Consider the following 11,896-nt stretch of genomic DNA (forward strand, 5'->3'; position numbering starts at 1 on the left):
TGAGTAAGTGCACCCAAAATGTGAGTAGAACCATGGAGTATGGTGAGATCGATGGGGAGATCGGGGTCCAGGTGGTCTACTGCTCTCTGGACGATCTCGGAGCTAAGACGTTGTATCATAGTGTGTTGTTCAGCAGTCGGTCGGACCGGCGCGGCAGGGTCAGTGCCCTTGAACATTGGGCGAAAAACTGAGAGTCACTGATGCGCCACCCAAGGTATTTCCATACCGATGAATGTTGAACCTTCTCTGCTGCTATTACTAGGTCGTGTAGCTGGAGCTGTTGCTGTAAATATAATTCTTGCTGTGCTGAGAAAGGTTGTACTTGCGCAAACAAGATGTCATCCATATAATGGTAAATTATAGTGTCCGGCCATTGCTGCCTCACTTCTTTCAATGCAGCATCTACGAAGAGTTGACACAGAGTAGGGCTATTCTGCATGCCTTGTGGCAATACTGTCCACTCGAAGCGTAAGTCAGGACCCTCTCTGTTGATTGCTGGTAACGTAAATGCAAATCGCTGGGTATCCTGAGGATGCAGCTTTGTAGTAAAAAAGCAGTCCTTTAAGTCAATAATTAGTAAATGCCAGTCAGTTGGTAGCATGGCTGGATTTGGAAGGCTAGGCTGTAAAGCCCCCATCACTTGCATTTGCTGATTTACTGCCCGTAGATCATGTAACAGCTTGAGATGTCCTTGATCTAATTGTTGTTTTATTAATATATGGGCTTGTTGTAGACTTTCCCGTTTGAGCGGTCACTGCCCGACCCATACTGGCTCTTCTGTGAGCCATGTCAGTGGGATTGGGAAAGTCCATGTGGCAGTGACCCTCTTTGGTTACTGTTGAGAGTTTTTGGCTGGACCCAATGGGGCAAGAGCGGCACAAACTTGTTGCTGAACGCGTACCATTCCCTGCCCAACTTCCCTCAATGCTTCAACTAACATAGCTCGGGGGCCGGGAGGTACCCGACTCATGCGTTCAAGCATCACCTCAATGCCTGCGTCTAGGGGAAGTGTAATTAAAATGCTTTTAGTAGCATGGTTGGAGTTTTCCATAACACATTGATGCAGCAATGGGCCCTTCATAAAAATTTTCCAATCAAGAGGATTATGGTGTGCTAATAAATTTTGATTGTTAGCAGGGTCCGGTTGATAGATGACAGGGAAAGCCTGAGCTAACAAATCGGCGGTCTCTAGGTCCCCGTTCTGTAATGCCTCTAACCCGATTTTTCGCCAGTCAACCTGGCTACACACAGCAGGCAAAAAACGGTGACTAGACGTGCTCGGCTTATTTTCCTCCACCGGAGAGACTACATCACATAAATTTTCAATATCTTCACCTCCCTTTCCCAAGCTTATTCCTCCTCCGCTAGTTTCTACAGATGTAGATTTATCAGGGGCGGGAGGGGGGGGAATAAGGGGTTTTCGAGGTATGACAACTGGGATCCCCGAGAAGGGAGGAGAGAGATTGTCTAAGCCAATTCCAATCTTTCCAGCATTGGGGTCACAGCTGTCTAGCCGATCAGAGGCGGCTGTTGCTAATCTTTTTTCAGTTTTATATTTTTTCATACAGTTAATCACTTCCCGCCAAGGTTTCATTAACTTTTCCGCTGTCTTATCGTCATCTATCACCAAATCCCACAAACAATGACCATAGGCTCTCCCCTCCTCTACTTCAAAAATCGACTCCGGTTCTTTAAAAAACCCTTTCGCTTTACCCACTGCAACTAATCCTGACAAGTCTTTTAACTGACTTACTCCCCGCTTTTCTAAAAAGCGCTTTAATAATTCGAAAGCTACCTCGACCTCCATCGCCCGATGTGAGGAAAATCAGCGTCTTTGTACGGCTCTCACTCCCGGGTTAGCTTTAACTGCGGAAAGCGGATCCCCTCTTGAATCCCGAGGTTGGATCCAGGCCGGAGGGTCGGGACGTATCAGAAATGATGCATAAATCGACTCCTCTTTGCCCCCTGGCTGCCGTCTGCCAGTGCATCTCCGTCTCTCGCTGCTGTATCCGAAATAGTCCTTTTCAGGTGTGGGTTACTAAAGTGTCCCTTCTCGCATCCCCAGCTTATGAGCAATGGTAGTTCTTTGCGTAGATCTATACCCTTAATGCTACGCCTTTCTAAGAGGGGTGTAAAGAAATCATATGCTGCTTGCCTCTGCTTTGTGCTCGTCGGCGCCGTTGCAGCTCCCAAGGTCTCGGCAGCACGTATCGGCTGAGCCCACCTATGTGGTCGCCCAGGGCACGCAGACTGAGCCCACCTATGTGGTCGCCCAGGGTACGCAGACCAGCTGCGCTGTCTGTTTTGCCGTCCCTCTGCTTGCAGGACCCGAACCCTACGCTGGACCGTCCGTGGTATCGCGTCAGGGTCACCATTTGACGGAAAACCAGCGGGAGACAGGCACCATCCGATGATGATCATCAAGTCTCGTTTATTGGCAATTAGCAAATATCTTTTATACCGTTCGTTAATTAGCTCATACATATTGCAAAAGCACAGCTCATCATTGGCTGGGAGGTAGATGCCAACTCCTCCCATGCTTATCTCTTGTGTTCAGCCTTGCAATTAGCAGTTACTTGTTTCTCACACTCCTTTACCGGTCAACAACAGCTGGGCCCAAGGTCGCTCCGACCCTGAGCCTGTCCTCCTACTTCAATGCCCGCTTTCTGCTAGCCGTTCCCGGGCTAGAGTCTCCCACAATTTCTATCACTGTTTGGGTCTCCACCTACACTTAAGAAAGGAACTCTAGAAGTAGCAAGCCAGTCTCTGTCATTTGACAGTTAGAGACTAGGAAAAGGAGAAAGAAGATGTGGTATTTCCCCCTCTACCTTCTCCACCACTGCAATTTCTAGAACAATAATAGAAATAATACAAAGAAACTAAATTAAGTAACGGAAGAGTGAATAGAAATCTCCCTAGTTTCATTATAGTACCTCATTCAGAAAGAGTTCTTTCATCATCTTCTAGTCCACACAGAAATACTGGCCCACACTGGTCCTAAGCCACTGCCTTCTGGAAGCCTGGTGGTTATACTAGAAAAAGGACTATTTGGCCATTTGCTTGTTCTTCTGTTTTTAGAACTTATTACTCAAAACAGGTGCATTTAACTCTCAATGTAGGAATAATGCTATATAGAACAAATCAGTTTAAATCAGCTGATTTCATTAGAACTGAGCTGATTTATTCTAGCCGAGAACTCTGGGCTGTTGCTCTTGTTGACAAAATTCTGATGTTACTTGCTGTTCAAGGGTTAAGCTTTGAAGGTAGTTATTGGTATAGCCTGCTTACAAGTCTGGACAGAATGAAAAAACGAGCATATTTTTCTTTTGGACTAATGCAAAGGACTTACCTCAATTTGCACCATTAATCTCTACAAAAGAAAGGATAAGATTTTTCAGCTGCTTGGGTAGACTCCTGTCCAATGAAATCACCTACAGCACCTTCAGAAAAGCTCTCAGAAGCTTTGAGAAGCTTTGTGGTCTAGCTGCACAAACATGGCTTAAAGGCAACACGTGATCTAAGATTCACATAAATGTTCATTTAATTTATGATAGAATATTCAATGTAAGGTTTTCCAATCACCACCTACTTCAGAAGATGCTGCAGAGTCACCTAATTTACTCTTCCAACCCTGGAGACTCAGTACTTAGTATTCTAGTCTTATACTTCCCAAATGCAAGACTGCTACTCACTTTCATATGCAAATCTTAGGAGTCAGGAGACAAAAATATCCAACAAAAATGAGGTGGCTAATTATGTTTCCTACTTACATACATAAGACAAAAAAAAAAAATCTTTCCAACTGCGTGTTTCTACAATTGCTGAAGCAAGGAAATTTCTTTCATAGATAAAATCCTGTTTATTCCAACTTCAGATTGCTTGCAAAGCTGACCACTGCCTCCATATGTACCTTCAGAGAAGCCACTTCAAATTCCTGTTTACATTTTATCATTTAAAAGGAAAACATGTCATGTTAACTTATTCTCAGATTGTTTCTTTTCAGGTAGGTTAATCCCCCATAGTATGTAGATTAACACATTGTTCTTTGAACACTTACTCGTATTGATGTGATAGAAAAATAGGTTACCCTTTCATACTCAAGCCCTTCACTCTTAGAACTCAATTTTCATTGTTTGTTCATCTGAGTCGACAGGCCTGAATTGCCAGGATTCCTGTAACAGACTTCTAGGCAATAAGAAGAAAGAAGAAAAGGCACTAAGTCTGCCAGAAAAAGATTAATCTGTAGTAGACATGAAACAATATACTCAGATTCAGCCCAACTATGTGTTATGCAGATTGCAGATAAAGATGTGTAACTAATACCAGCATAAAGGCCATGCTGTAACAGTCGCCTGGAATAACGTAAAGAACCCTTGTACGCCACATTTGAAAAACAACCCATCTTGGTCTGCTGTGTCATCCTTCCAACACTCAATATGGCCTTGCCTTATCACTAAAGCCTGCACAGAATACCCACCCACACTCCATTACAAATACTATAAAAGTTTGGGCCAGGATTTTTCAAAATTGAGACTTTTTACTAGTATAGACGTATATAAACTTAAATGACTAACTGTATATAGATTAAATATGCAATTAAAAGCTTATACTGCTTTTAGCATTTAGATTACTTTTTCCCCTCTTCAGGATAGCCTAAAGTTTGACATTCACACAGGACATTTGCTCGTTTCCCATAATTTCTGATGAAGAAACTACAGCAACATTTATTTTGATACTGTTTGTTTTGCATGTCACAAGGGCTTTTAGATAAATGAGTTTGTCACTATAAATGCATTTCTCAACCTTTCAAGCTTTTGTTTTTATTTTCTTAAATCATAACAGGTTTTCTTCAAACAGGATTTGACAGCAAAAGACATGGAAATCAAGTATAGCAAATAAGCTAGAACTGTACAGACATAATTCCTGCCATCTATCATGCATTAAAAATATAACTACATACCAAGAAAAATATATTTAATCTTTGCACATTGCAGACAACCTGATTGAACAGAAGAAGGGGGAAATTATCCATGGGAACATACAGAATCCCAGCTGCTTTAGATCCTGGAAATATGGTCCAACACTTTCCCTAAGAGCTATATGGCACCTAACATTTTATTTTACTCATGGAAGCATGTCATCCTCCAGAGAAATGAAACCCAGCTGAAATGTATGGTAGAACCAGGCAGCATGTGGTACCATGAGCAAACTATAGCCTTCTCAGTATCTTAAAAAAGCAATTTAAAGTTATCATTGGCACACCATCTTTTGTGAATACCTGCCTCTCCTTTCTTCTGCCACACGTAGCTTGCAGCCACAAGGCAGTTTCAAAAACAACCCGTGCTCAATAGATCTAAACACAGAAATGTGTTCTGCATCTCAGATTACATTCTTATGTACCTGAATATAAGTACATAAGCTTTCATCAACTCTTGATGGCTTCCTTAGACATTTAAGTCTAAATATTTTCAAACTGTGAAATTTTCCTAGCAGTGCTCACAATTTACAAACCCAGTGTAAAATTCCTTGGGTTGTGCTGGACAGCGCACAGAAGAATGTAGCTGCACACAGACATACCAGTCTCACATGGACCCTCCTCCAAGACCCTCTGAATTGGAGTTGAGCATGTATGTACTGTTGAAATCTGCTGCCAAACCAGTCTGTATCAAACTTAAATTTCTTCTAATATTTCTAACAAAGCCATCTTCTAACCCAATCAAAATAAAGTAGTATCTTTCACACCAGAGTATTTTTCAGCCATTGAATGAAATAGTATGTACTCTCTTTAAAAATCTTTCTACTGTACGTGCAGCCAGCTGTGCAAAGGCTGGAGATAGCACAGACATCTTGTATAATCACACCTTCATGTTTAATTATTCCAGGCGACATGGAAAAGCGCAGTTTGTGGGTAAATCACAAAACAGGCCACAGCTTCCATGATACTTCAGCTTAGCATAAGCAGAACTAACACAGAGTGGAAGTCACTCCCCTAGACTGCAATAACAATTTAGTCCTCAAGTAACTACGAGGCACAAATAGACTGCAAATATCAAGAACTTTATTAGGACATATATCTGATACAAGTATTTGGCACAACTAACGATAGTGTATCAACCAGAATAGTTGTACCAAACTATTCAATTCAGCATCATGGCCCCTAAAACCTGAGTTCTTTCAATTAAAGATGGGAACATGAACAGTTACTACTGTATCCTATAAGGTGGAAACAGTTAAATTCTTAAGTCATTGAAGATGGATAAGATTCCTTTTAAATTGCACTAAAACATAATAATCAGTTGAAAGAGATTGTAGATTCTTCTATGCTACAGCATCTACTGATTGTTCAACACTTTCAATACTCCTACAAAAGAAAGTAAAACTAACTTATGTTTACACAGATAAGTAACTCCCAAATTACTACCAGTAGGAAGCCTCTAAGTGTTTTGAATTTTTTAAATTATTTTCCTCTATGCATTCTGAACAGTGTTAAAACATAATCTACCTGCTGACACAATAAAAAGGGTACAACGTAATGCACGTGGTAATTATTTCTGCAAAAGAAATACGTTTTCTTTATCCTAGAAAAAGTTGTAATCTGCTCTCTTTGGCAGATACTACGACATGATGCTGTTCCTTCAGTAATGAGAGTTAATGTGATCACACTGATAAAACTGACAGTAATCAGAATATATTTACACACAAAAAAGTGGGAAACTTTAGTCTTTAAAACTTTAAGAATCCCATAATGTTCAAATGCACGTTTGTCTTCCTACAAGAGCTGAAGGCAGTTAGGTTCTAATACATAGAAGGAATAAAGCTGAAAAAGCATTGAGACATGTTATCATCACATGTCCAGACTTGGGTCATGGCAGTTAAAGAGAAGAAACAAAGGATTGTCTTCACTCAAGCTAGTAACTGTCATGGTTTAGCCCAGCCAGCAACCAAGAACCACACAGCCACTCGCTCACTACCCGCTGGTGGGACAGGGGAGAGAATTGGAAGAGTAAAAGTGAGGCAACTCATGGGCTGTGATAAAGACAGTTTAATATGTAAAGCAAAAGCTGCGTGTGGAAGCAAAACAAGATCACTCACCAATTACTGTGTGAACAAAATGGACTTAACGTGGGGAATTTAACTTAATGTCAATTAACATTTTAATTACTGATTATTTACTTTTTATATGTTCACTGCACCAGTGCTTCTGCCTAGCTGACCACAGAAGACATTCCTACATGCATGTGAAATTAGTTTGATACTAATCCAGAATTCCACACTATAAGAAAATAAAGTAGAAGAAAACTTACTCAGCTTGAACATAACACTTTTCACTTTTTCTTTCCAAGTAAACTGCCACAGTCAAACATGACTAATCACATAGCAATTCTAGGACTTGTTGCCCTGCTTTTGTGGTGCTACAGCAATAATCAGATAATTAGATTTCCTAGCTCACAGAGTTGATTGATGCTTTTTTCTGACTCCTCTCATCAATTCCGCTTGTGCTGCTGGCAAGTCTGAGCAGAATCTGGTCATAGATAAGCAACCTTATTTCAGATCCTCTCAATGAAAACAGGTAGCTGTTTAAGCTTCTTTTTCTTTTCAAAATTTTGCTCTTATTAGAAAGATAAATTGTTGAAAACTAAGTAAGGGAAACATTTGTTTCAAGGGGGCATTTAAGACTCTTTTAAAATACATTTTTTACATCTTTTGACTAAGCACAGTAGCACAGTTTTCTGAACTTACTTGACAAGTAAAACACATATTGCTCCTTTCAGAGTTCATCCCTCACTCTTACAATAGGAACACGCTGAGCCACACCAAAAGGTTCCTGAAGCCCAGTATCGTTTTTAGAAACTCTGCCTCACTCCTGCTCCCTGCCCCAACTCCACTTTGTCCCCCATCAGAAAAGAACATACTGAAGGCAAAACAGAATGGGAAGCTACGGAAAGCAACTTAAGACGACAAGGGCTGATATCAAGTCCTTCTGAGGCAGGGTCCAGTTCCAACTTGTCACAAGTCAGGGACTTCATGAATCAGTCTCTGTACTTAAAAATCACCCAATTTTTCATTAATTTACTTAACCTTAAGTAGATTTTTAGCATTTGCCCATGCTTTGGGGAAGGAGTTTCATAGCTTACACATCATTGAAAAAGCATCTTTTTCTGTTTGAGCTTACCACCTTCACTGTATGTTCTCTCTGTTATAACAAAGTACCAATTATACCCTCTCTCCATTATTTTACAGATCTTTATCAACATCCCATCTTAGTAACCTGATTTGCAGCCTTTTCCGTGTAGTACAACTAACATGTTGTTCTCTGTTTCTTTCCCAACAATTCCAGACATTCACATTACTTTTCACCAGTCCACAATGCTTTCATGGAACCAATGTTACTCCTGAGGAGTTAACGGTCAGCTCACAGCTCATTGCTTCATGTGCAACGTTAGGATTTCCCCATCCATGTGGCTCACTTAAAAATCACTGTAGCTCAACATAATCTCACATTTTAGCATCCACTTTCTGTAACTCTTCAGACTTTACTGGAGTAGCTTCTTTAGTATAATCAGCACTTCTGATTAAACTTTCACTCCTTTACTAAGCCTCTTACACAGATACTGTATTCCCAAACTATAGCCTTTGAGTTCAGTCACTAATGTATTTTCAAAGTTCTACAAGATAAACTGTCCTTCCTTATGAACCTACATCAATATTCACAGAACTACTCAGTCCCAAGGGCTTGTCTGAGCTTAATGTTGTAGCTGATTCAAGGATTAAACCAAACTCACTAAAGACAAATTAAAGCAATTCATGGATGACATATGTGGGTTGAATTCCTGTGAGCCCTGTAGAAATTAAGAATGCTGGTAGATAAGAAGTCACATTTGGCACAGTGTCCCAGGATCATGTTTCATGCAAATTAACCTGACACATTAAAAAATAAAAGCTTTCTGAGATAAAAAAACCTTAAGTGTGAATGATGACATAAAATGGTGTATTATTTTTGTCATGAACCATAATAAAATCTTTGCACAGGAATGCTGTTTCAACAGGACTTGTTGTAAGATCAGTTTTACTATAATCGGTTCTAGCATCTAAGAAACAATATCACAGATGACAAGCTCAAGTTAGGTCAGCTCCCACACCAAATGGGTCAACTTAAGCAATTTACATGCCACAACAAGAAAACTAACAGAACTAGATTCACATTTTTTATAAACTTAAAAACTGAAGCAAAGCACAGGAAAGCAAAAAAGCCCCCGACAGCTCTCTTGTAACACTTTCAGTCAGAATTAAAGTTATCAAACCATTTAGACTGCACAATTAGAACAAAAGAGTATTTTAAATTGGCCTACAAAAATAACCTCCCTGCAAGACATCAAGAGAATAATCACAAAAATAGAACAAATTTGCAACTATCATAGCAGAGCTTTCTGTACAAACTTCAATGTAACATTAAGTTCTTACCTTTAACAGGGCCTCAAAAGAATCCACAGCAGATACCCAAAGAGAAATTTATGATCTCAACACCAGGCAATTCTTTCAGATCTCAAAGTGAGACACATGGGTTTAGACTAACTAACTTAATCTAACTGTGATACTGATTAAAAACTAAAGTACTACAGAATCGAAATTCCCTGCCCATTGACATTACAGCTTCATAAGGTAGTCAGCAGGAAACACTGATGGCACATGGATTTATCTTCTTTTGGCTTCTGACACATCACTCAGTGCTATTAGAGAGTTCTTCCTCTTAGTTGAGGCAAACAACCCAGTATTCTCTCCTGAAGAAAAAAAATTTAAAGCCATTCTTAAGTTTTAAAGTATGTCAGAGAAGGAAGGCTACTACTGCCATCCTCCTCCTCTCCCCGTTAGTTCATTCTTCTAGGAGTCTGATGAGGTTCAACTCCCTCTTCCACCTTAATTTACAGCACCTGTCCCCAGGAGCATGCTTCACAATCAGGCAGTTGCCTGCTGTGAAACTCTCCTATTGAAGCCATTGTGCTTTACACACAGAATTTTAAGAGTTAAGAGAAAAGAGCAGGGGTAAGGTCTTTGACATGGAGAAGAGGCCATGTGCTGTAAGTGCCATAAAATATTAAACAGCCTCTAAATAAACTAAGTAACAGTACCTGCAGCAAGGGTGCGTTCTTCCAGCTGAGGATCGTAACCGCTAGATGAAGGTGATACTCTTCAATGTTTACTTTTTGACTGGTTTCCTCTATACCAGAACAGATTTGTTAAGAGGAAAAGAAAGCATCTGTACCACTAAAGACCAGGGTAAGCCTACTTAGAAAGAAAAGGGAATAAAGCTCAAGCCTCCAACACATGCAGAAGCAAAACTTCCCAAGCACAGGGAAAACTTTTTTTTTTTTGTGGGAGAGGGCAGGGAGAACCTATGCCTTAAACCAGGCAATAGCCAAACAAACATTTAAATATTACCATTTTGCATTTAGGTGACTGGATTCCAGCTCATGTACGCATGGTGTTCTCAATCTTTTTTTATTTAGTCTAGATTTGTGTAACCAACAGTTTTGTCTTCTGAACACAAATACTCTACCATCCCTAGATCTAGCTACCACAACTAAGAGCCACAACATGTGAGACCCTGTATTTAGGACACCATACATGTTTTCTAATGAACAGCATTCAAACCATATGTGAAAAAAAGGAAGGGTGTTAACACCCAATGCAATGGAAAGTGTAAATAAATAGGATACTGTGACTTAAACTTAAATGGACACCTGCTAGAGAAATCTAGAACTACCACTAATAGACTGCAGTAAGAATTGGGATAGGAGACTCAAAAACTTGTGAACTTGCCAGAGACACATCTACTCTGTGCCATCCATCCCCATAAAGCAGTCTCAAATGAACATCCTGTAAAGTGATGAATAGCCTTTTAATTCCATTACATTGAAACATCTAAAAAAGAGTATGAAAGTTGCTAAAGTAGCAATCCCAAATTTGTGGGCAGCTTAATCTGTCAAAACTGTAACCTTAGGAGAGTCATTAAAAGCAGTAACTCTCAGTCATTAAAAGCAATGACTGCAATTATTTCAGTGCAACTCAGAGTTCGTTAACTTATATTAAACTTTTGCCATTTTATGCACAAAGCATGCAGCAAATGTCTGCTTTGCTCAGATCAAGTTCAAGATAAATACACATTTAGATAGCTGTGAATAGCTATAGGCTTTCTTAGAATTGACACTTATAAGACTGCATGAACTTCCAGATACATACTTGTAGTGAATTCTGAAGATCTGGACCCTTATGCATTCTTTTCTGAGCCAACATCTTTCCTGCTCAAATTCAGTGACAGAAAGGTTCAGGATATTTCTTTTTTGGGAAAGAACCTGATTATTTCTAAATACAAAAATTTAATCAACTTAAGGTAAATATTGTTTTACACCTTACCATTGCAATTTAGGAGTTCTAAAATGAATTTTTAAAATGTGTTTAAGAAAATTAAGCTGTCCATTCCACCAGCGAAGCACATTATTAACTAAAATATTAAGATCTTGCCTGATCACTTTACCTCCTCCCCAGCAATTATGCAAGTATCCAGGGCCTAGGTCTCTAAAGCAACACTTAAATATCCAGAGAATTGTGCAATTATCATTTTGCTGAGAGCTACTAGAAAAGCGTAAAACTCCACTGTTAACACCAGCCTGAATTTAGTCCTCATAGCAGCTACCAGATTTGACTCTCTTGAACAGCAGAGCCCCAGATGAACACTTCTATCTGGCCAGCCACTGAACCTTTATATTAATGGCACATTGGAGTGGGGGGAACCCACTTGCTACAATACACAGAAACAAGTACTCAATTCAAAGCTCATTAAAATCAAAAGAAATTGGATAATCTCAGGAAGGGGAGGTTGTATATAAATTTCACCTAA

The sequence above is a fragment of the Phalacrocorax carbo genome, chromosome 7 (assembly GCF_963921805.1).
Source record: "Phalacrocorax carbo chromosome 7, bPhaCar2.1, whole genome shotgun sequence".
Classification (NCBI taxonomy): Eukaryota; Metazoa; Chordata; class Aves; order Suliformes; family Phalacrocoracidae; genus Phalacrocorax; species Phalacrocorax carbo.